The sequence below is a fragment of the Daphnia carinata genome, chromosome 3, assembly GCF_022539665.2.
Source record: "Daphnia carinata strain CSIRO-1 chromosome 3, CSIRO_AGI_Dcar_HiC_V3, whole genome shotgun sequence".
Taxonomy (NCBI): domain Eukaryota; kingdom Metazoa; phylum Arthropoda; class Branchiopoda; order Diplostraca; family Daphniidae; genus Daphnia; species Daphnia carinata.
In genome coordinates, this window is record NC_081333.1 from 7729149 (window position 1) to 7752583 (window position 23435).

Consider the following 23435-nt stretch of genomic DNA (forward strand, 5'->3'; position numbering starts at 1 on the left):
TATACACACGTCTGTATGCGATGCCGACCAAAAGAGAGAGAGAAACGAGAACTGTTTTTTTTTTTTTTCCTTACCTCCTCATCTGCATATATTTATGATTAAACTGACCAAGTCGATGACAGATGATGTCTTATCGTAAAAAGACAAGAAATGATAATAACATGCGTTCAGACAGACAGTCAGAGAAAAAGAAAAGCAAACCCCCCCCCCTCTCCTGAAAAAAAAAACAAAACAAAAAAAAACTGTGAGTCTTTTTTTTTTTTTTTTTTTTTTTTTTTTTACAGGGGCTGCTATAATGGTGGATGGATGCGTAGTAGATGCTATTATATGCTCCCGCTGTTGCGCTGGCTGCTGCCGCTTTTTCGTAGCGTGCAACCAATCAGAAGAAAAGATGGCGGCTCCTTATAAACAACAACAAAAAAATCAAAACACACACACGGAAGAAGAAGAAGAAAAAAAAAATGGCTTCTCCTTGACGAAGACCGTTGACTGACAGTCGTACAACACGCAAGCGATTATTCTCACAAACACAAGAAGTAATGTATTTAATCTCGTGCGTATTGGTGGTCGAGCCGATCACCGTCGATCGGCCGAAATCAAACAACGCGCGGAATTCAAAATAAGATTTTTCAAATCAAACAGATGAAAATAAAATCAAATAAAAATCATTTTTCAGTGGCTTTTATCTAAAAAAACGAAAAAGAAAGAAAATGTTTGGTCGCCATCGTTTGCTACACCCCCCCCCCCCCCCCTCCCTTCGTTTCACTTCACACGGTTGGGGCGCGGACACAGGATGTCGCGCGAGACTCGGAACGAGGAAAATAGAAGCAACACGGCCAAATAATCGTACTATAAAAAAAAAACGGGGGGGGGGGGGGGGAGAAGACAAAAAAAGAAAAGAAAGAAAATAGCCACAACACAAGTCGGGGGGAAAGACGACGTGATTTTTATTAATTTTTTTTTTCTCTCTCGTTTAATAAATAAAATTTAAAAAAAAGACTCGGCATCAGTACACAGGTGTGTAAGGAAGAGAGGAAAGAAGAAAATAACCTCCTGCCGTGCGGCAACAGCAACTGGTTACACATTCTCTTCTATACTCTTTTCAACTTTAGATAATAACCTCCTCCCCTTCTTCGTTTCATTCCATTAGAAAAAAAAAAAAAAAAAAAATTTTTTATAAAGCTAATAACTTTTTGTAAAGAACCCCCCCCCCCCTCCACTCTTTTTATTTTCGTTGTTGTTGTTGTTGCTGACGGTAAAAAGGGGGAAAAAAGAAAAGTTCTTGTGTGTGAGATGCAAAGTAGGAGCTTCTCAACTTCCTTATAGAGTCCAACGAAATGAGCTTGATCGGAAGCTCTTTTAATGAAGTAGCCACAAAAAGAAAATATCATATAAATAATTTTATTTAAGGAAAAAAAAAAAAAAAAAAAAAAAAAAAAAAACAGATGGAAAACTTGGTGTGTAACAAAACGTTCGGATTCTTTCGCATATTCTAAATATCATAACAATCAACGTTTCGGCGCCGTCAATTTCAAATTTTTTTTTTTTTTTTTTTTTATCACTCTCAAGAAGGTGTTCCAGAACAAGCCGACGCTATTCAAATACCTCCATCGTACACGGACTTTCTCTCGATACAAAATAAAAATAGGCCTTCCAATTGTTGTTTTTATCAAAACATGGGCGCGTTATGTCGGTGTGTGTTTTGGTTCATCAAAAGAAAAACGTTTGTAGTGTCAAAAAAAAAAAAAAAAAAAAAAAAAAGCCAGGGAGTACTGATTTCTCGTGTAGATAAAATTTGATTAAGTATAAATAGAGTTCATTAAGTCAAACTCCCGCAGAGAAAGGGAAAAAAAAAATCCTTTTTTTTTTTCTTTCCAGTTTCTATCTAATGTCAGAGGCTTTTGAAATACTGTGTATGTATTTATACTTTAAAATTCAAAAAAAAAAAAATGTATTCTTTCTTTTAGGGAGATGAGATTCCAGCTCTTGTGTTCGACTTTGGAAAGAAAAGAAAATGTTTGATAACGAGCGGAGCTGACGAAAACTAGGGACCCCATTTCCCTCCCCCATTTTCAATGGGATCCTATTGTCCTGTGGTCTCCTTTTTTTTTTTTTTTTTTTTTCCTTCTTCTCCCGACTTGCCTTTTTCTTATTCGCTCTCGTTCACGTTATTTTGCCCGCATCACCGTCCCCAAAGTTATCTTACAAAACCAAGAATGGCATGTAACTATTACAACAACAAAACAATGCAAAGAGAAGGGAGCAACGATCGATACAATTTCTATCCGCACGGTCCGTGTTTTTCCCGCTACAAATCCGCGTTTTGAATGAATTACGAAATCGCTGAAACACGGCCATTTTCAGAGGGACACTAGAAGCGTTTTTTTTTTCGCTCACTCAGAGAAGTTCGTAATTGTTATTCGGTAATGGCAGTAGTAGAAGTAGCAGTTATTCGGTTTTAAGTGGCCGATTAAAAACCAAAAGGGAGTGAACGGAGGGGGGAGTGAGGAAAGGGGCGCATGAGGAGCCCCGTTCATGATTGCCGGACATAAAAACCCAATTAACAATCAAAACTATGAAGGAGGAAGAAAAGAAGAAAAACATTTAGACAACCCCACAGTCTATCGACACGCAGACACGGAGAGATACAACAGAATTTTACCTCAATTGGATTCGAATTGCATCGAAAGAAAAAAAAAAAAAAAGAAAAAGAAAATAAAATGGGCAGAACCCCCGAAAACGGTCAGCAGGCGAGAAGCTAATTCATAAAAACGTATGAAAGACGAGCTTGGGCGAGAGAAGAATATTGGTAGAGGGGGAGAGAAAAAGCGAAAAAACAAAAACAAAAAACAAGTGTGTGTAACAAAAACAAACGGAGAGGAAAAACTCCATCACGCGGCTCAAGTCATTATCTTGTCCCTAAACTTGGCTAATTGCTCTGGCCAGCTGTAATTATATATTCCTATATATCTTCTCTCTCTCTCTCTCTCTCTCTCTCTTTTGAAAAAAAAAAAGAACTTGTTTTAAAATATAAAAAAAAAAAAAAAAACTTGCAACAACAACGGACGCTTTTTAATACGTAGGCAGTGTACATCGAGATACGTCTACTGTGAGTGGAACCTATCCCCCCCCCCCCCCCCCCCAAAAAAAAAAAAAATTTGTTATTTCATACGAAAGGGAAACGAAAAAAAAAAAAAAAAAAAACTTTATTTAATCATTTTTCGTTCAAGTTTTTGTTGTGTTGCACGCGCCCAGAAGAGAGATAGATAACTGGTCTCGTAGATTAGTTATTGGGCAGTTCCTGCCAAACACGAAATGTTATTTTCCAGCAAAACTGGCTCAAGATGGACAGACAACGTAGACAGCCAACCTTTATAATAATAATCATAGCAACCCCAACAACGAACGAAAGAAAGAAAGAAAAAATGTTTCGTTCCATCTTCTCCAGGTTCAACTGAAATTAATAGAATAAAACGAATGTCGTCTTTTTGGCTCGACTCATTTTTTTTTTTTTTTTTTTTTGCCCGTCTTCGCCCGTCATGACCGAGTGGTTCCGATTCCTCCCCTTTTTTTTCTCCTTCCTCACAGATTTGTTTTTTTTCTTTTCTTCTTATATAACACGACACACCCAAGGAATTTAATTGGTGGGACGGCATGAGACAAAAAGATTTCAAAAGAAAAAAAAAATGCAATCAAGATGATTAGCTAACCGGTTAGACGAAATAAAAGTTCATTCACTTGTGGTTTGAACCACATAAAAAAAAAAAAAAAAAAAAAAAAAAAAGGATCGAGTCTTTTGATGGATGAACTTGATATTTCAACCTGATGATAATGATGATGATATTGTTTTGAAGTTTTTAGAGATAAGACTCTTATCGTTCCATCTTCTCTCTCTCCCCCATTCCACATGGAGAATCAAGCGGGCAAAAAAAAAAAAAAAAAAAAAGAGAAGGGAGGGATCCGGAAAAGCTCCTGCTGTTGCTGTGTCTATATTAAGATTTCGAAATTGCTATTGACCTACGAGCAGTTTGAATCTCTTGTGTCAACATTAGAAAAAGAACATGCAAGTCCTCCGCCACCCCACCCATTTTTTCTATTACAGACAGAATGCACATGTCGTATTGACAAACAAATGTAATAATCATAATAAAAAAAAAAAGGGTAAAATGGTAAACAGTGTCTCCTTGTTTTGTTTTTTTCCCTCCCCCTCCCAATAGCTTCCAGGTATCGTATGTTAGGGAGTACGCTGAACCGAAACAACAAAAAAAAAAAAAAAAAAAAACGGGAAAAATAGTAACGACAGCCAATCCCAATGGCTAAAGGGCTTAAAATGCGCCATCCGTGAAAGCATTAGAAATGAGCAATGTCTCTGGTAAAACAGTAAACAAGAGGATTTGTCGATGCGTCTTTCCTCCCCCCCCCCCACCCGACATCAGATTTCGTATTTTTTTATTCGATATGATTTGATACCAACTCCTGCGATTTCAATCATCTCGGTAGGTTGTAAGGCAAACAATAACGTTCGAGTGTAATATCTGGCCCATGTTGTTTTTCACGGCGAACGTCTGACGCAACAGCGATCCAATTTTCAATCAATTCATTTCAACCTCCGACAACAACAAGAACAGAAATCATAATAAAAAATGGGGAAAAAAAATAAAGCCGAATGATAATAACAGTAATTATTAACACTGAGCTGAGGCAAATCAATCCCGAAAAATGGAAAATAAAAAGAGGTAATCCAGTTGGTGCAGAGACATTATATGCGTATAGTCTGTTCCATACATAATTACTCGACTACATTTGAATAATTCGATGAAAAATGAAATCCACACCGTCATTATTGAAATTTCTTCTATTTTTACAAGATTTCTTTCCTTCTTCTTTTCAGATGTTGGATGAAATAAATCTGGTTTACTTCTTTTTACCACCTTTTTAACATAGTCCCCGGCCCCATTGCAAATGATATGGTGGGTAGCGTGGTGAGGTCGCCCCATTCTATTCCCCCCCCCCCCCTCCTTTTTTTTTCTTTTGATTGAACGGGCACAAAATATAAACCGGCCATGGCTTTATTTCCCGTTTGAACCGTCTCAGGTGTTCGAGAAGCAAAGAGAGTTCGCTTTGGCGTCCCAACCCATCGGCCCCGAAAAAAAATAAGGGGAAATAATCATCTCATTAAAAATTTGCATATTAGATTGCTTCAGACTCTCTCTCGTACAAAAAAGAGAAAAAAAAAGAGGAACAGAAAAGAAAACAAGGTACACACGATCAGGTTGAATCAAGTAGGACTCCAAACAATCAGGTGGACCAGAGAGGCGGAGGAGGATGTGGAGCACACGTGAGTCCCTCCTCTTTACACACACACACACACACACACAAAAAAAAAGAAAATCATCGCAATGCACACGGGACTTGATTGTTGCGTGAGCGTGATGACGATGATGAGTGCGGCTTTCATCATTCGTCTTTTCGTTTTTATTTTTTCGTTCTTGTTTAAAGAAAAAAAAATAGAGAACATTTGATGATTATTTTCGATTCTTTTTCTTTTTCCTACCTCGAACGTATGTATCTTTCGCTTATCTATTTACATTTCACGTTGTTTTCTTAAGCCTTAATCTCTTGACATCATCCGTGATGACAACAAGGTACTCGGCTCGGGTGGGCGGAGTATTAGCCGTCGGGGCATACAAAAACAAACGTCCACCGTTTGTAGATTATTTTTTTTTTTTAAGGGAAAAAGAGAACTAGAATCTCAAATACGTGTGTTAAACAGATTGTTTTTTGTTTTCAATCAGAAAAAAAAAAAAAATGAATCCCCCACGTATGCCTTTCCCGAGCCTACGGTTTTTTCAAAATGCATCACATTATCACGAAAATAATAACAATAAAAACAAAAGGCAGTAGCCATCACAGTCTTCTCTCTCTCTCTCTCTCTCTTCTTTTTATTATTTTTCTTTTAAAAAGGGGTTGAATAATGTCTTTTGGAAAAGAGAGAAAAGATCAGAGGAAAAGCAGCCGAGAAAAATCGGTGGGAAACGAGTGTTGATTGAACACCCGAAAATGTTTTATTCACGAAGCGGCATCGGGAATTAAAAAAAAACAAAAAACACCCGAACGAATAGTGTAGGTAAAAAGAAATTTTTCTTTGTCTCTCTCTCTCTCGTGTGTTTCATCAGCGTCTCTTTAGCAAGTTGAAACGCTTTACCGACAATTTTCTGGACGACGTGAACCTTTTGCTTTCGGGGGTCCCTTTTGACGGAGACGCCAATACGCGCCAACCCACACGAAGCTGATGGGGAGGGAAAAAAAAAGAAGAAAGCACAGCAGGTGCTTTCGTAATTAAGATTGTGCTGTGTGTCCTCTTTCCCACACACCTTCTGTATTCCCAATGAGACAAGAAGATCCTCCACGTTGGGGCTAAGTGCGAATCCATTAACCAATAAGAAAGGGCTCGATCGCTCAACTCATCGCGTTTTGTCGCACACGTTGCCGAATTGTTTTTCATCAATCAAAAACAAAAAACAAAAAACAAAAAACAAAAAAAAAAAAAAAATAATATGAAAAACTAAAATTTAAAAATTCATCAGCAACTTGCAAGTTAATCACCCCCCAAAAAAATTCGTAAACAAAAAAAAAAAAAATGATTTTTCATTCCAATTTTCAATCAAATAAAAAGACGTTTCTCTCCGTTTTTTTTTAAATATTCGAAAAGAAGAAGAGGAAGAATAATAACAGTAATCAAGGCGGAATCGGGCAGAGAAGAGAATTGTCGATGGTTTTTACTTCGACTGCCGCCGTTGCAGCCAACGAGCGCCGCCAGTCTTAATCTAATGAATAATGCAGTGCGTAATACAGCAGAAGAAATGGCTGTCTCTCCATATATGGTCAATATGTAATCACACACGCGCACATAAAGAAAATACACCAAACATGATTTCTCTTCCTTCTTCTTCTTCTTCTTCGACTTGTCTAACCAAATTCTATACAGTTGCGAGCGCCGAAATGATCGAAAGCCTATGCCCACCCTCAGTTGGATCATTAAAAAGCATCGACCCTTTGACGACCTTAACGAATAAAAATGTTCTGCTTCAATTGGCGCTATGATAATAAGCTTCTCCCCCATTTAACATTGAAAAAGAAAAAGAAAACGTTTCTCTCTCTCTCCCCCCCCCCCCTCTTTTTATTTTGTTTACATTTTGAAGGGGTTTATTAGCAGACAACAATAACGATGGACGCTTGAGCACGAACTCTGACCTTTGAAATTAAGGGCAACAACAACAACAACAAAAAGTGAAGTGGCGTGTATATATAGTCAACAGAAAGGGGAAATCATTCAGTCGTCTGATGCGCTGTAGCGCTTAATTAGTCCCGGCTATTATTTGATGAATCCACAAGTGCTCAAGACTGCGCCCAAACTGTGAAGTACATGGACGAGTAGGATAGACGCGCACACACACACACACATACACGCATATATTAAATACGTACATACATACACGCCATGCATAGACAGGGGGGGGGCTGAAAACTCGGTTGAAAATGGCAAGCAGCAAAGAGCTCCGTGAACTCCCCCCCCCCATCCCCCGTTGTTGTGAACAAACAGCGCGCCATCCGCGAGTAATTAGCTCTCTTGCCAAAAACCCTTCAGAGTTCCCCAAACTCTCCTTCTCCTCCTCCTCCCCCCCCCACGTATTTTTTTTTTCTTTTACTACTCCGCAACATCCATATATATATATCTGTGCCCTATGCACGCGTAGCCCATTTCTAGCTTACATGTTTAAATGATTTAAGGTTCATCTGATTGCACCACCGCATATAGATCGGAAAAGTGAAAAGAAGCACGTGCCCTTCTGTAACATCGTCAAACCATCTTCTCTCTTTTTTTTTCCCTTACACACACTGGGAGGGGGGAGGAGATGAATAGAGCAGAAAGAAAAAAAAAACAATGCGATATTGTGAGTTGTTGTCATGGGAACATGAAAGATCGTTCGCTAAACCCGCCAATCCCGACTCCCGCAGTGGGAGGAGTCAACGAGTCCGCATTGAACCCCGCACACGCTACTGAACGCGGGCAATAATACCCCGATGCTGTATAGTGTTAAAAAAAAAAAAAGGATGGAGGGAAACGAAATTCGCGTGGGAAGTTGAACAGCAGAGTTAACAATGCCGTTCGTCACATGTTTCCCTATTCATAATGTCCTAACATATTTTTCAGATGGGCTCCCTTTGACGTCGAAATGCACTTTGACCGGGGATGGCGAATGTAACATGGCTCCCTCTACTCTCTTTTATTTCAAAACAAAAAAAAACTTGTTTGAAAACAAGAAAAGAAAAATTCAAACGAAAAAAAAAAAAAATGAAATGGTGGGGTAAAAGTAAAAAAAAAAAAAAAAAAAAAAGAAGATGGCTAATAGCTAATGGAGAAGTTGCATGTCGGAGCACTCCCTTCTTCCCCTAGCTGCTACTACAACTACTACCTCTTTTGCATAGAATGCTATTGTTGTTATATATATATATATATATATATATATCTATTCGACTACTTTTTTTTTCCTTCTTCTCAAAAAGACGTTGTAGTGTTTGCACCGCTCACATTTTCAGTTTGTTGTTCTTTTTTTTTTTTTTTTTTTTTCTATTGGAGAGCCAAACGTCCTCGGTGAGGAGCAACAAACACGAAGTCGTTCATATCCACAGGTCTAAATTCATTTTTAATTGACTTGGCTGGCAGCGCACACAGCCCGCGCTCTTCATCACGTGCGATGGACCCCCCTCTCATCTTCTTTTTTTTTTTTTTTTTTTTGTTTCATAGACAACAACATATGGACCACATCAGAGAAGGGCTGATGGGAAGCAACACGAATAGACGCCAAAGAAGAAGAGGCAAAGGGGGCAGGACGGACACGCCGGACAGAGAGAAGAGTATTCCATCACATTCAAGTCAAAAGAACGCCTATCTCCACCCCATCGATACATTTTCTTGTGTGTCGAGATGTTTATGTATAGCTGCCGTGCTCTTCGAAAATAAAAGAAAAATCTCTCTCTCCTTCTCGGCGGTCAATCAACTCCGCGAAATCATCAGACTCCTCATCTCTTTTTCTAACAGAGAGCGAAGAAAAAAAAAATCTCAATTATAAATACATATATAATATATAGTCCGGAGAAATAAATAAGAGTTGGAATACAACCAAGAAAAAACAAAAATGTGAGGAAATGAGTTCACAGTCAACAGGTTTTTTTCCCCCCTTGTAACAATAAGGAAATCATCATCAAATTGCAAGCGCATTCAATGATGATAATCATCTCTAGACTATCAAAAATAAGAATTGAAATCAAAATTCACAAGGACGTGATTATGCAATGTTTTTTTTTTTTTAAACCGACAAGTGAACGATATGATCGATGATGGGGTCAAGTGTTATCGGTGTGTTAAAGTCAATCTTTCCTTAAAAGATGGCGGATCCCTTCATTCCTAAACGGACTTTTGGCTTTTAGTTTTTTTTTTGTTTTTTTTTTAAAGAAAATGTCGGGTTGATGTCTACGCGGACCAAAGTGAATAATTTGTCCGAAGCAAAACAATAGAGATGAAAAGATACGGGGTGGGAAATCGATCCCAGTGCGGGTGAAAAAACAAAACAATAAAGATAAAAATCGGCTTTAGAAATACAAGAAAAAAATGTTTCTACCGAAATTCTTTTTGGATAGAAACATTTCTGGGAAATGCATCTCCATTCGTCCCACTTTGTTCTCGGAAAAAAAAATGTTAATTTTGCTTTTCATTATCATCAGCATATTTCATGATGAGCCGACATGATTTACGGACTACGACACTCTGCTTCAACAAAAAAAAACTCCCCTTTCGTATTTTCCTAAAGTAAGAACAACAACGACTACAAAAATTATTTACATTTCCTGTTGTTGCTAAAACAAAAATCTTCAAACTTTTCATGATTTAGTGATTTAGGCCGTCCGTAAATCAAGATGACGACTCTGTTCAACGAGGGATGAAAAGGGGACTGGACACAAGAGGCCTGCGGTTCAACACACACACGAACACACACCCAGTTAGCACAACATGAACCAAGTGTGTCCAGTCCGTTTTTCATTACTGTAGACAGAGCTACTGCCAATTCAAAAGTCTCGGGTGCCGAGCTGACTTGCCGTGTTTATAATAATAACAATAATAGGACGAATGTAAGAAAACAAAAGAATTCAATTTTGATTTTGATTATTATTATTATTATTTAAAAAAAAAAAAAAAAAAAAAAAAAAACGGCTCGCTCACTAGGAGCCCGGCGACGTCACCCGTCGTTCTCCGTCATCTCACAGTTGGATGTTCTGCTAATCTTTTATTTTATTTTAGTCTCGTGAAGAGCTCCCAACCAAACAATCGAAAAAAAAGGGGGGAAGGGGGTTGGTTTATTTCAACAATTTATAAGAAAAAAAGCTGAAACGGCACCACTGTGAGCATTCCTGCACGCAAACTTTCATCTCTTTTTTTTTTTTTTTTTTCAATGTTTCAACTGATGTTTGAACATCTCGTCAGAAACGAACGCAAACTGGGCGCTCGTAAAAGAAAAAAAATATGAAAGATAGAAAAATGAGGGAGGAAAAAAAAAAGCGCGCACAACCAACCGTAAATCAAATTTCAAATATTAGAGAAATATATATGTATTATATTATTATTATTAGTTTTTTTTTTTTTTTTGGTTAAAATTTTTTTATATCGTTTTTTGAGGAGAGCGCGCGCGCGCGCGCTGGATAGAAAAGAGAGATTTTTTTATTTCCTACTTCATTGGTCGTCATCGTGTTTAACTACCGTTATAATCAACATTCGACCGTTTCTAGTGTTATTATCCACACAATCCTTTCGGTTAGACCGACGTGAAGGCCCCGTGCTGCCAGTTATTCTCGTCTATACGCACACAGTTGAGTATCACTCGTAAGGGCAAGAAACAAAATAAGGCTTCAGTTTCTCAAGAAAAAAAAAAGTCAATTTGAAAATGAGCTCGACTAATATGCGTCCATGTCGTCATCATTTTTTTTTGTTGTTGTCGACCACTAAAACATCAACTGTTGTTTTTTTTCTCTCTCTTTTTGGGGATGCGAATAAATTCCAGACGAAATTGAAAAAAAAAAAAGAAAAGAAATAAACCATCAGAGAGAGAGAGGATCCTACAGAATGACTACACATCCAACTATGAAAAATGTGAAAGAGAATAAGAAAAAAAAAAAAAAAAAAAAGGGGAACACAACATGATGGAGGGGGGAGGATAGTTGCCTTCAAATCGGGAACTGCCATCAAAAAAAAAAAAAAAAAATGGGCAGGACTCGCAGCAAAAAGTGTGAAATCATTTCTTCCTTCGTTTTTATCTTTTCGGAAAAAAGAAGAAACGTCCGCGTCAGATCGTCAATCCTCTTTGCGTATCCTGTCTCGCCCCACCCCAACCGAAAGAAAAATGAAATGAGTTTTGGCGTGTGTGCGAGCTGACCGCGGAAATTGCTAGACAACACCAAAACATTCTTATTCAATGGGGAAAAAAAAAATTATATAAAATAATTTTATTTTCCTTTTTCCAGCAGAAAACAAGAAAATTGGCACCAAAAAATCCCATTTTGTTTTTCAAATAAATAAAAATAAATTTCATTTTTGGTGGAAAAAAAATGTAAGCGTAGTTCCCTTTTTCCTCACGAAGAAAAACGAACAAAATGAAGAGACTTTAAAAGACAAACATTTTTTGATAATAGACACCTCTATCCAGTTCTTCCACCTTATTTTCAAGCGGCCATCCTCTTCCTTCACGTCTATCGAGGTAATTTTCTCGCATTTCTCGTCCTTTTTTTTTTTTTTTTTTTACCTTCCAACGGAGAAAAGAGGAACCCCAGTACCGATGATTATACCCCGCTTTGGTATCCCTCCATTTTCGGACGACGGCGGCGACGGCTAAAATCCCAAGCGTTCATTTTTAACTTTTCATTTTTTTTTTTTTTTCTTTTTTTCGCCCTTTTTTTTGTTTTCCTCCCTTGCGTTTTTTGGTTAATTTACTGAGAAAAAAAAAACTCCCCCTCCACACCAAATAAAGGAAAAGGTAAACACTAAATTATCAAATTACGCGTCGTCGACATAACAAGCGAGATCCGTCACAAGACGATGAAACCTTGATTTGTTACGTTCCAAAAATTATCTTTAACTCTTCAAAGAAAACAAAACAAAAACACCTGCGCAGAGACACTAAAAAATTCAAACATCAGCGCTGATGATATTAAAGCGAAATGTCCAATTCTTTTTTTTTTTTTTTTTTTAATAAAATTCGCAGGAGACACAATGACCAAATAACTATTCATTAGGTCAAAATAGTTCAAATGAAAATCGAGACTCGCTACTTGATTGATTTGCCACGGCGCTACGACGACGTTGACTTGATCTCTTCTGCCATAACATTTGATATTTATTTATATACGGACAGAGGAACTCTCTAATTGGATGGCCCCAACAACAACACACCACGAAGACGAGCGCAATTTTCTATTTATTTGATCTGTTCGTCTCTCCCTTTTAAAAGGAGACGCACGCAGCAAAAAAAAAAAAAAAAAGGAAAAATGCGTGCACGTCGTCCGCAGCCTGTGAACAAACGCCAATAGGAGAACGAAGATGCACAACAACAACAACAAAAAATTGGATGAATAAAAAAAAAAAAGAGACCCTCGTCAAAACTCTTGTTTCATATGAATGTGTGTACTTGTATCAAGAGACGACGGTACATACGAACGGCTGCTTCAAATTCTTTTTTTTTTCCCTCCTCTTTTTTATAATGATCTACAATAGCAACGATGATCTTTTATTCCTGATGTATCGCATTGTAAATCTATTCCATTTTATATCAAGAAAAAAAAAGAGGGGGGGAACAACAACGAGAGGAAAGAAGAAGAAAAAAACTGCCGGGTTACGATGACCCCGGAAAGTTGGCCGGCCAGCCAGCCAGCCACCACACACACACACACACACACACAGAACGCGCAAGATGAAGCCCCCAATTATTCAGACATGGTGTGTTTCTTATAGTGCGCACTGCTCTCGATCATCCGAAATGGCCTTTTTTTTTTTTTTTTTCTTTTTCTTTTTCTTTCATCTTCTCTTTTCCGTGGGTTATAATTATTGCCGATCCACATCACGGACAAAACACGAGAAATAAGAACAACGAGACTGTTTCTTTTTTTTTTTTTCTTTTTCGACGGCATTCCGTTGCCGGACCTATTAAAGTGAAATCAAGAACACCAACTCTTGTGCGTTCATTTCTTTTTTGAAAAAAGAAAAGAAAAAAAGGTGGAAATCAAAATGAGTGAAATGCTGTGGCGCACCATACGTATATATTCGAAAAAAGAGGTGGTCATTATTTATGGACGTATGGACGGTTACAATCTCTCCTTCATGTTAGCCGATTCGGATCAAACATTAGACATGGAACTCAATTCGTACAATACAATACGAAAAAGTAAAAAAAAAAAAACGACCAATGAGAGAAAGAGAAATTGTTTCAATTGGATGTCTGACGAATAATCGAGAGAAAGAAAATTTCGTTTGATTTGCGGGTTGTTGTTTTTTTTTTTTTTAGTCTTACAGTTACACAATTGGCTTCCTCAATCTTTTCTTTTCGTACGCCAATTGTACAACATTATTATTCACGTGTCTATACTTTTCTTTCTCGTTATTTATTTCTCACCGCATTTTTCAAAATGGCGCAACAGGTGCGATGGCTATGATTTTACGAGAGGAAATCAAAATCCAATTATTTCACCAATTTTTTTTTTCTCTTTCGTGAAATGTTCCCCTTTTTTTATGTCACCATAACCAGCGTTGCATTATGAAAATAAAAAATTTTTTAAACAAAAAAGATATTCGATTTACAATATTTTTTTTTGTGTTATTTTTTAGTTGCTCTCCATTTTTGGAATGGGAACTAATCGCCTGTCGCATTAAAATAGGGGAGAAAAAAATAAAAATTAAAAGAACAACGTAAACGTGGAAATGTTTTAACCAACATTTTTTTTTTTTTTTTTTTTTTTTTAACTTTCTGCCGTAAAAAAAAGGCAAACGGAGAAAGGTGGGACGAACGGTCTCACTTGTTACGGGCTTAAAAAATGAGCGGAAACGTGAAACAAAGCGGCGAAACAAAAAATGGTTAAAGATTTATTAGAGTTTAAGAGCTTTTGATGAAGCTCTGAAGTGTAGACAATTTGAAAGTAAAAAAGAAGGCGCTCATTTTCTCGAGAAGGATATGACGAGCAAAGTGAACGACCATTTCGCCATATTGCAAAGTGTAAAACGCGTAAAGAAAGATTTTTTTTTTTTCAATGATTGCTCCACGTTTTCATAACCCAAAAGGAAAAAGACAAAAAAAAAATGGCTCGTCTTTTTTACAAATTTCTATCACGGACGCGTTTCAACGATGTTCCCGCAGAGCGTTTTTTTTTTTTTTTAAACCCGCGTATGCAATGACGCACTCAACCCCCCCCCCCTTTATCTGCCACCAAATAAAACAACTGCCGCTGAAATAATATTTCGAAAAGAAAGGCGGTCCCTCAATTTTTTTTTTTTTTTTTTGTGCTGCTGTTGTTAGAGACTTAACTATGCAAATGGGGGGCATGTTATAATACCATAACCAGGCACCGCTAAAAATGGAGGAGAGGCAAACCGTCGCCACAAGGAACCGACGACAATGACCGCATCAAGCGAAATCCGGGCAAAAAAATATTTACGCAATAACCCGCCGACAATACAACAATAACAAAAAAAAAAAAAAAAAAGGGAATTTTTCAAAGAGCAATAAACGCTCACACATTCGGACACGGTTGGCAAAACTTTAACGAGAATCAATCATGTAGGTAGGGTTTCTTATAGCCACCTGGAAGCTTTTGCAACGTCGACATGACACGCCATTATTGGCGCAGCACGCAAATAGATTTTTTTGTTTTTTTTCTTTCTTTACTTTGTTTCCTTTCAACAAAAAGATTAAAATAATCAAAGTGAAAAAAAAAAAATCATTCATGCCTAACCTTTCTCGATTATTTATAATGAATACGAAATTTTGCTGTTGTTCATCATTCGCTCGTTGGTGTTTAAAACTAAGAGTCGTTCGCTTTTTTTTGTTATAATTATAGAAGAATCAAAAAGTATTCTACTTCGTTATTATCTTTTCAAGCTCCAGTGGCGTATTTTGTTCCCCTTTTGCTGTTTGTTTCCAAGAGATAGAGAGAGAGAGAGAGAGAGAGAGAGAAAAAGATGATGATGTCGCTGGCCCGTCGTTATACAAACAAGATATCGACCTGTGCCTTGCGGGCGGATCCTTTTCCCTTACACGCCTAGCAGACGTCGTGCAATAGTGACGTATTAGTGGGATCAGTGTCACGAACGACGATTCAAGAGGTTAGAGACACACAGAGAGAGAAAACTCATCAGTGCGGAATGGAACAAGTCAGAATTCTATCAACAACACCGGCAACGGTGCAGAATAATAAACAAGCCAACAATATAAAAAAAATAAATAAATAAATAAACGAAAAGAAAAAAGGGCTTCAAAAAGAGAAAAATAGAATAAAAAAAAAAAAAAAGGAGAGAGTTGCGATGAAAACAAATCATACACGAAATGGTGTCGTTACTGCGGTTTGGGTGTGTACGTGATTTGTCACGCGTGAAAACGGGCGCGCACGCGCCGCACCGAAACTAAGACGGCAGGCAATAATAAAACATCATCTTCACATACATGCCGTCATCCCTTCCGACCCATTCCCTGTGCTTTATACATTGCCTCCCCCCTTTTCCTCTTGTGTTTATGTTGCGCCAGTGGCGCGCTACTGATGATGTGCGGCCGAGCAAGACAACCATAAGAAAGCGCATGCGCTACAATCTCCCACACACACACACACGAGTGAACCGTATTCAAAAAATGAATATTATAATCATAAACAAGAACACATTTTTTTTTTCTCTATCAAATGAACATCCAGCCGATCACAATGATCCCATTCAACTCAAAAATCGATTTTTTCGTTTAACAATGCGAAAACAGGTTCGATTCGACAGATATGGTAACGAATCGATTCTAAAATTTGAAGACAAAAGGGAAAACAAATGGATGCGAATAGCACAAAAAGCCGAAACAATGCGAGTGAAATCATCTCTAATAAAATAAAAAATTCATTCGGCTCTATGTGTACCTGTCTTATATAGACCCGCACATAGAGAGAGTGCACGCATATAATAACAACAAAAATTCGAGTAAGAGCGTGAGAACAAAAATGTCCTATTGCCTATGCCCGAAAACGCTTCGATTCTAGGGGGTTATAATCCACAGCGTCACACTCAATATGTACGACGATTATCGGCTGCCGGTTGCACATCATAAAAAAAGAAAAGAAGGGAGCTTTATAGAATATAACCCGCAAGTACACACCACATCGTCAAATCCAGCGGAAAAAGCTAAAGCCAACGAAAGGGAACAGGGAAAGCAAAAAAAAAAAAAAAAAAAAGGGAGAGATGAAATAAGTTGGACGCGTGTCACGGCTGATTGGAAAGCCCCCCCCCCCTTGTTTTCTATACTTGGTTTGTTTACCCACTTTTTTCATCATCGTCTCTCTCTCGCTTGGCTCTGTCAACGAGATGAAAGTCGCTCTTCAATTGTGTACACAATAATATATCGAGACAAGAGGATATATATATATATTCAAACCTTTTCGGGTTGGCGCCACAATTTTTCCGCACGCATCGCATCGCACCGCAAAAGCCAAAAACAAAACACAGTCAGCTCGTTCGACTGAACACAAAATCATCTAATATTCTCCCCTCCCCTCCCCCCTTCCCTTTTTTTTTTTTTTTTTGTATATTGGATATCGACCAATATAAGAGTTATAAATATTGATTTTATTCTTTCCTTTTTTCCAGTTACTTTTCAACTCTCGTCAATCAAAGAGAAGGAAAAAAAAAAGGGGCAAAAGATTGTCGTGTCGGATCAATCGGAGATGAAAACAATTTACCCCTAAGCGGACATTGAAACAATTCCTACCCCTTTTTCTATTAAAATTAATTATTGTAAATCAGTCCTACCTTTGGTGGAGTGAACCAGGCGCCGTCGACAATAGAAGTCATGACAATGTCGTCCAGTTTAATCCTATAAAAATAAAAAAATAAGAAATCGTTAAGTGATGTAAGAGGGAAAAAAAACGTGCTTTATCGTGTCAAATCTTTTAGTCGATTGTGTTTTTTTTTTCTCTTTTACTGATGGCGTGCGCGTAGTAGGTGACCTTTCACGATATGGTATCTAGTGACTTGTAACAAAACCTAGCCCCCCCCCCCCCCCCCCCCTAAAAAAAAAAAGAAAAAGAAAAGGGAACTCTATCGAATTGGGCGCACGAATCAATAGAAGGCCAACGGGTGGGCCTGATGATGATCTTTAAATCATCGTCACCCTCGAGAAATCGCCCAACGGCGTCCTTATATTTTTTTTTCTTCGTCTTCTTTCTTCCATTGAAAAATCAAAGAATCCGCAATTCAAATTGTTCGACACGAAGCGGCATTACATAGATTTAAAACGATATTTATATCTATCCAAAAATTATACAAGGATATCACAAGAAAACAAAAGCTGAAATTGTGGATATCATGCAAATCTTCACGCTCTGTCAAATATTGTTTTTGTTTTTTGCTAAGGTTGTCCAATGTTTTTGGCCTCGAATCGTCAGGCTTTAAAATCGATACACCGTGACACGAGATTTCCCTCAGGCAATTGAATCCCGTAGTCTCCCCCCCCCCCCCCCCGGCTTTTGCCTTTAGTCTATGCTAATATCAACTCTGATCAAAACCGACAATTCGACATCATCTCCTTTTTCTTTTTTTTTTTTTAAACATTCCTACCATTTTTTTTTAAAACAAAATTGCGCGGCAAAGTTCATTCGGTGGTAAATACCCACGAAGAAAAAAGAAGAAGAAAAAAAAAAAGGCGGCACATCAACGATTTGAGGAGGATAAACCTCTGGTAATCAAGATGAATTAGCCGTCGACAGGTAAGAAGTGTATATACCACCGCCATATACATGTACGCTAAAAGCGGAGAAGGGAAGAAAACAGGTAGACAACAGGAAATGCTTCCCCTTCAAACGATTAACTTTGAAACATTCTTCACGTTGGAAATTCGAACAATGGAATGATGATTTTAAAGGTCTTATGGGTTTTTTTTTTTTATTACGCTTATACCCCCGTAATATACGTGACATAATGAGGCCTATAAAAACAAGGGACTTGACCAGTGGATCGTCGTAGAACATTTGACGAGGGGGGAATAAAGATCGGCCGTTATTGTAGATATCGAGCGGAAGTAGAGTGAGGAATATTACGTATGCATCATATAGGCCTGTATGGTGCGAGAAGGACAAGTACGGTGGTGTGCGAGAGAAATGGGAAAATGGCTCCATCCCGACAATATCACGCTCCATTTGCTTAAACCTCATCGGGGCTAAACATTTTTTTTTTTAACCCGAGAACATGGACCGCCATCAACGACCATCTCTCCCCCTCTCACAGTCGCAACCCCTTTTTAAAAGCCCTCTGGATCTATTTTCTTCTTTTATTTTGAAATGCAAATTGCAACAGCAGCAGCCACCCCACTTCTTTCCCATTTTCGATTTTCTTTTTATTTGATCTCTTTTCAATATTTTTTTTAAAGCTCTTCTCTCTAATTGAGTTATAGCGAAAAGCTTCTGGCGTTGGCTACAATTCCCTCGCACACCACCAAATCTTTTTTTTTTTTTTTTTTTTTTTAAATCACCAACTTCATTCCTATGTATATTTTACCCTTTCTATTCAAATGCTTTTCTTACTCAAAACGCACAACCGATACACGTATGGGAAAAAAAAAGTTCACTTTTAGTGCAGAGGAAAACGTCATTTCGAGCGGAAACTTGTCCATCATCTCGCCCCGTCGACACGTAGTTTCGTTTGTGTGCACACCTTTTAATACGATAGTTCATCATCGGTGCGGTGAGACAAGGTGCTCTCCCACTTTTTGTTTTTTTATTTACAAGTTCTATACACACACACACACACACACAGAGAAACGGGAGTGTATCTACTAATGGCTCTACTCTCTTTATTTACATGTAAGTAAATCTGTGAGGAGAGAGCGGGGGGTATATCTAAATATAGAAATAAATCGTATCCCCGTCGTATGCATAAAGAGGAACGCATCTCCGTATTTTACACTGGTGAAAATGTGATGTACTCGCACTTATCATCTTACATGTATCACAGATCCAGGAGTTGTGTGGGTGTGTGGGTGATAGAGCTAGGGGAAGTAAGAACGGGGGTTGATTCGCTCCGAGAGTTTCAATTTGGTTTTCAAATGAATTGAAATGCGGTTTCATCTTCCGCACAGGGACCCCCCTTCGAGGCAACTACCAACGGGACTGACGTACCACGATTCGATCGGGATTTCACATTTCAAACGCGCGCCTACATGTTAGACAAGTTCCCCCTCCATTTCCAACTTTTTTTTTTCGTGTGGAGAAATCCACTTGTCTTGTTTCAACCGTTTGACGATTGAACTCAACTACTACTGTGCGTATACCCTAAGAATTGATCGTCGTAAAAAAAAAAAAAAAATACGAGATGTCGGAAAAGAGATTTCACCCCCTCTTCCACAAAAAAAAAAAAAAAAAAAGCGACGTGATCATCACGCCCCTCAACCATCAACACACGGATGGATGGCGGTGTAGGCCTTCGACGCGATTCAAAACTCAAATGGAATTTTTTTTTTTTTTTTTTTTTTTTGGGTACATACACAGAGAAGGTATAATAATAATCATGATAATAAAATGGGGAATCCTCTTTACCCTCCTTTCACCAGCTAGTGGGGTGAAAAAAAAAATTCAGGTAAAAAAAAAAAGATTTGTGTGTGTGTGCCTAGACGTACAGACACAATGTGCGCAACCCTAGACAGTTATTACAGTTGAGCTAGATGTGTATAATCATCGCACGTCGTAGAGAAAAAAAAAAATTATTTTCTGGTCGAAATGAATCCGGCCGTGACAGTCAATCATAAACAGATAAAGATAAAGAAGCAGGTCGTATACATTTGCCTTCTGTATCGCTAGTAAAAGAGAGAGAGAGAGAGAGAGAGAGAGAGAAAAGAGAAAAAAAAAAAGACTCATCAAAATACATTTGTAGAGGATGACGAAATCAATGGTCCGTTTCTATTCGTCATAAAAAGAAAACCAAAAAAAAAAAAAAAAAAAAAAAAATGTAAAAAAATTTTAAAGATAGTAAAAGTTAATCAAAAAGAGATGCGTCAGAAAGGCATTGGCTAAGCGCAGGAAAAGTCCAAGATCCTCTTATTTGGTTCGTCTCGTTACGAGAATAATTCAAGAGATGCGTATACACTACGTGAACAATATAATCATTGTGTACACGTATCAGCCATTTATTCGAGTACAATTCAGTTTGAGGATGAGGCCAACAGAAAAACCAAGAAGCAGCACTCAACCGAATAGGGTTTCTAATGTCATCGTGTCTGTTCGGGGAACGCATGTAAAAGAAGAAGAAGAAAAAAGCCCAACTACCCAATTGGCAATTATAGAGAGATATGATAGTAATATCCTCTCTCTCTCTTTCACTACTGGACGTCAACAACAACACACACGTATTTCTATTTAGTAACTAGTACTAGTACATATATATATATATATATTCGGATGGAGGGGTTTATCTGGCTGCGGGGCACCTCTAGACACACTAGCAGCTACTGTACATAATAATACGACTACATATATATTATATCCATACATATATGTGTGTGTAGCGCAGCAGTAAATGTAACTTCATTTAGCCCGCACAACCCACCACCCCTCTTTGTATATATAAAAAAAAAACGTGCAGACGCATAATCCTCAATGGCTTCTACTTTTTTTTTCATGTGATTTCTTGGTAATATTTTTGGTGTTTTTTCTACCACACGAGAGCCCTCAACGCATTTTGTATTGTTACCCCCCTCTATGGTGCACGGCCTACTGATATCGTGTGCGAACAAGAGGGCGGATGCAGACGATGGAAATCACATGACGCAATACCCACCCGAAGAGAAACGGACATTTGCAAATACGACAATCTACTCGTCACGGGCAATTTTTCGTATGAGGTTAATAACTTTTAAACGTGATGGTATAAGCTCTTTTCTTTCCTCGGGGTCTTGTTCCATATAGCTTTCATGAAATTAACTAATGGACAATTCAATTCTTTTCTCATCCGAAAAGCTGCTTGGCTTAACAGACAGAGGGGAGAGACTTAATGCGATCAGAATAAAAAAACTAGCTCTCCCTCTGTAGTCCCGACACATCCAAAACGAGAGGATTTAAAGGTCAAGCGATGTCGATCGATAACTTTTTTTTTTAAACATAAGATGTACGTACACGATGTGTGTACTTTGTACGTCCCTTTACGAGTCGATAGGTACGCTGATAAACATTCTTTATTTTTAGCTATTGGTTTCTTGTATTTTCTAACCGACGCTCGGGACGATACCCTTTTTCTTGATATTTGTACCGACCGACTACTTCTGGCTTCCCAATTTATGTTGATGGGAAAAATTCAAACTGACACTCTACTTTTGGGTGGAGGGTGCCATAAAATAGATTTCAAAAAAAAAAAAAAAAAAAAAAAAAACTGGCTTGTTGTTCTGTGTTTTCAGGACTTGGCAACGTACGAGCATTTCTTCCCAAACGAACGAAAACTCGTTCGGTACGATTTCATTTCCCCAATGGACAACAACAATCTCATCCAATGGCCGTTATTTACGATCATTAGAGATTCCACTATTTTCTTTCTTAGTTGGATTCTTTTCTCTTCGGCGCGTCACATCACGCCTTGTCGGCACGTGCGTGTCGGGTCAATTTTCAAAACAAAACAAAAAGTTTCAAATAAAAAAAAATCGAAAAGAAAAAAAAAAGAAATCAAAAAAGGTCAGACCTTATCTGATTTCAGGTGTGGTTATAGTCAGTCATTTCTTACTACTATTGTTATTTGAAAATTATGATTGCGGTTGGTGCCGAGTAGCCGATCACGCTCTGTTGCCTCACAATCATCAATTTCTCTTTCAAATACTAAAGAAAAGAAAAAATTCTTACAACACACACAAATAAAATTTCATTTCGATAGGCCTAATAATAGAGGTCGATCAAGCGTGTGATGAAGGCAAAAAAAAAATGATTAGATAGCGATAGACAGACGAAGAAAAAAGAAATAATGTGGCCTGACTTGTTGATGATCGTAACGAGGTGGATGGAGTTACCCGCCCAATTTGTATTTTCTTCTTCTTCTTCTTATGTAACCCACAAAAAATCTCCACCTCGTCGTTCTTCCCCCCCCCCCCTTTTTCATAACGCCATATAACGCTAATGGCTCTCGGGCCGCACGTGTCAACCCCGGGATCACGAATCCTCCGCGCGCGCGCCCGGCCCCGCAAGGATGGCCATCAGCGACGGAACTTTTTTATTTTTTTGTGGGGGGTTGTTGTTATTGAAAAGAAAAAAGGGATTTATGTGAACAAAAAAAAACAGGGAACATACGAACAGTTATGGTCGACGTATTGTTATCTAGGCCTATGTGCATTGTAAACTATCTGAATTGAACGACAATTTAAGATTTCATGGAGACAAAAAGGATGGCTACCTAACTCAAAAGAAATGCCTTAGCTATGGGAGTATTTATAAGAGATAAGCTACGATGTTTTTTTTTTTTTTTTTTTTATTTTCATCCGATTGTGTCGCTCCCTCCCGCGTCGGAAAAGAAAAATTGGTCGGGAGAGCTTCCTGTCTCCCACACTCTCCCGATAGTTTGGACACCCTGCTGAGTTCTATATACTTTTCTTCCAAAAATCATTTAAATTTAAAAAAAAAAAAAAAAAGGCAAAAGAGAGAGAGAGAGACTTGGGAATTTTGTGTTGGAACTTTTGGCGTCGTGAGGAACGATTCGCTACACCTGTGACATCATCCTTTAGAAAATTATCTTTCCCTTTCCACGGTTGAAAATAAAAGTCGAATCCTATTTGAATCCCCCTTCAAAAAAAATCAACAATGTGATACCTATAAAGCGGATAACTTGCTCTATAATGAGTCTTCCTATCGCGTGCAATAAAAAAAAATATTTCCAAAGAAAAATAAAAAAAATGAAACATTTTTAAAGGGGTAACAGAACTATCGAGAAGCAGCCACACAAAAAGAGAACTCAAATTCAGAAATGGTCAACGAAATAATAATTTTTTTTTTTCGTCCATCTGCTTCGTCTTCCTCGAGAAAGAAACACGTAACATTCAGCATAATCAAAAGAGACGGTTGGTCTTTAAAAAAAAAAAAATGTTTTTTTTTTTTTTTTAGCCATATTAGGTGCATCAATTAAA

The 23435-nt window shown here is 37.9% G+C and overlaps 1 long non-coding RNA gene across 1 annotated transcript in view; it reads right to left on the minus strand.

The window, feature by feature from the left end:
• The window catches only part of LOC130704451 (uncharacterized), a 34334-nt gene extending 17207 nt beyond the window's left edge, over window positions 1–17127 (minus strand). The window contains exon 1 of the long non-coding RNA XR_009004952.2: window positions 17099–17127. This is a non-coding gene — a long non-coding RNA (uncharacterized LOC130704451). The remainder of the gene's footprint in view (window positions 1–17098) is intronic.
• Window positions 17128–23435: the final 6308 nt, after the last annotated feature.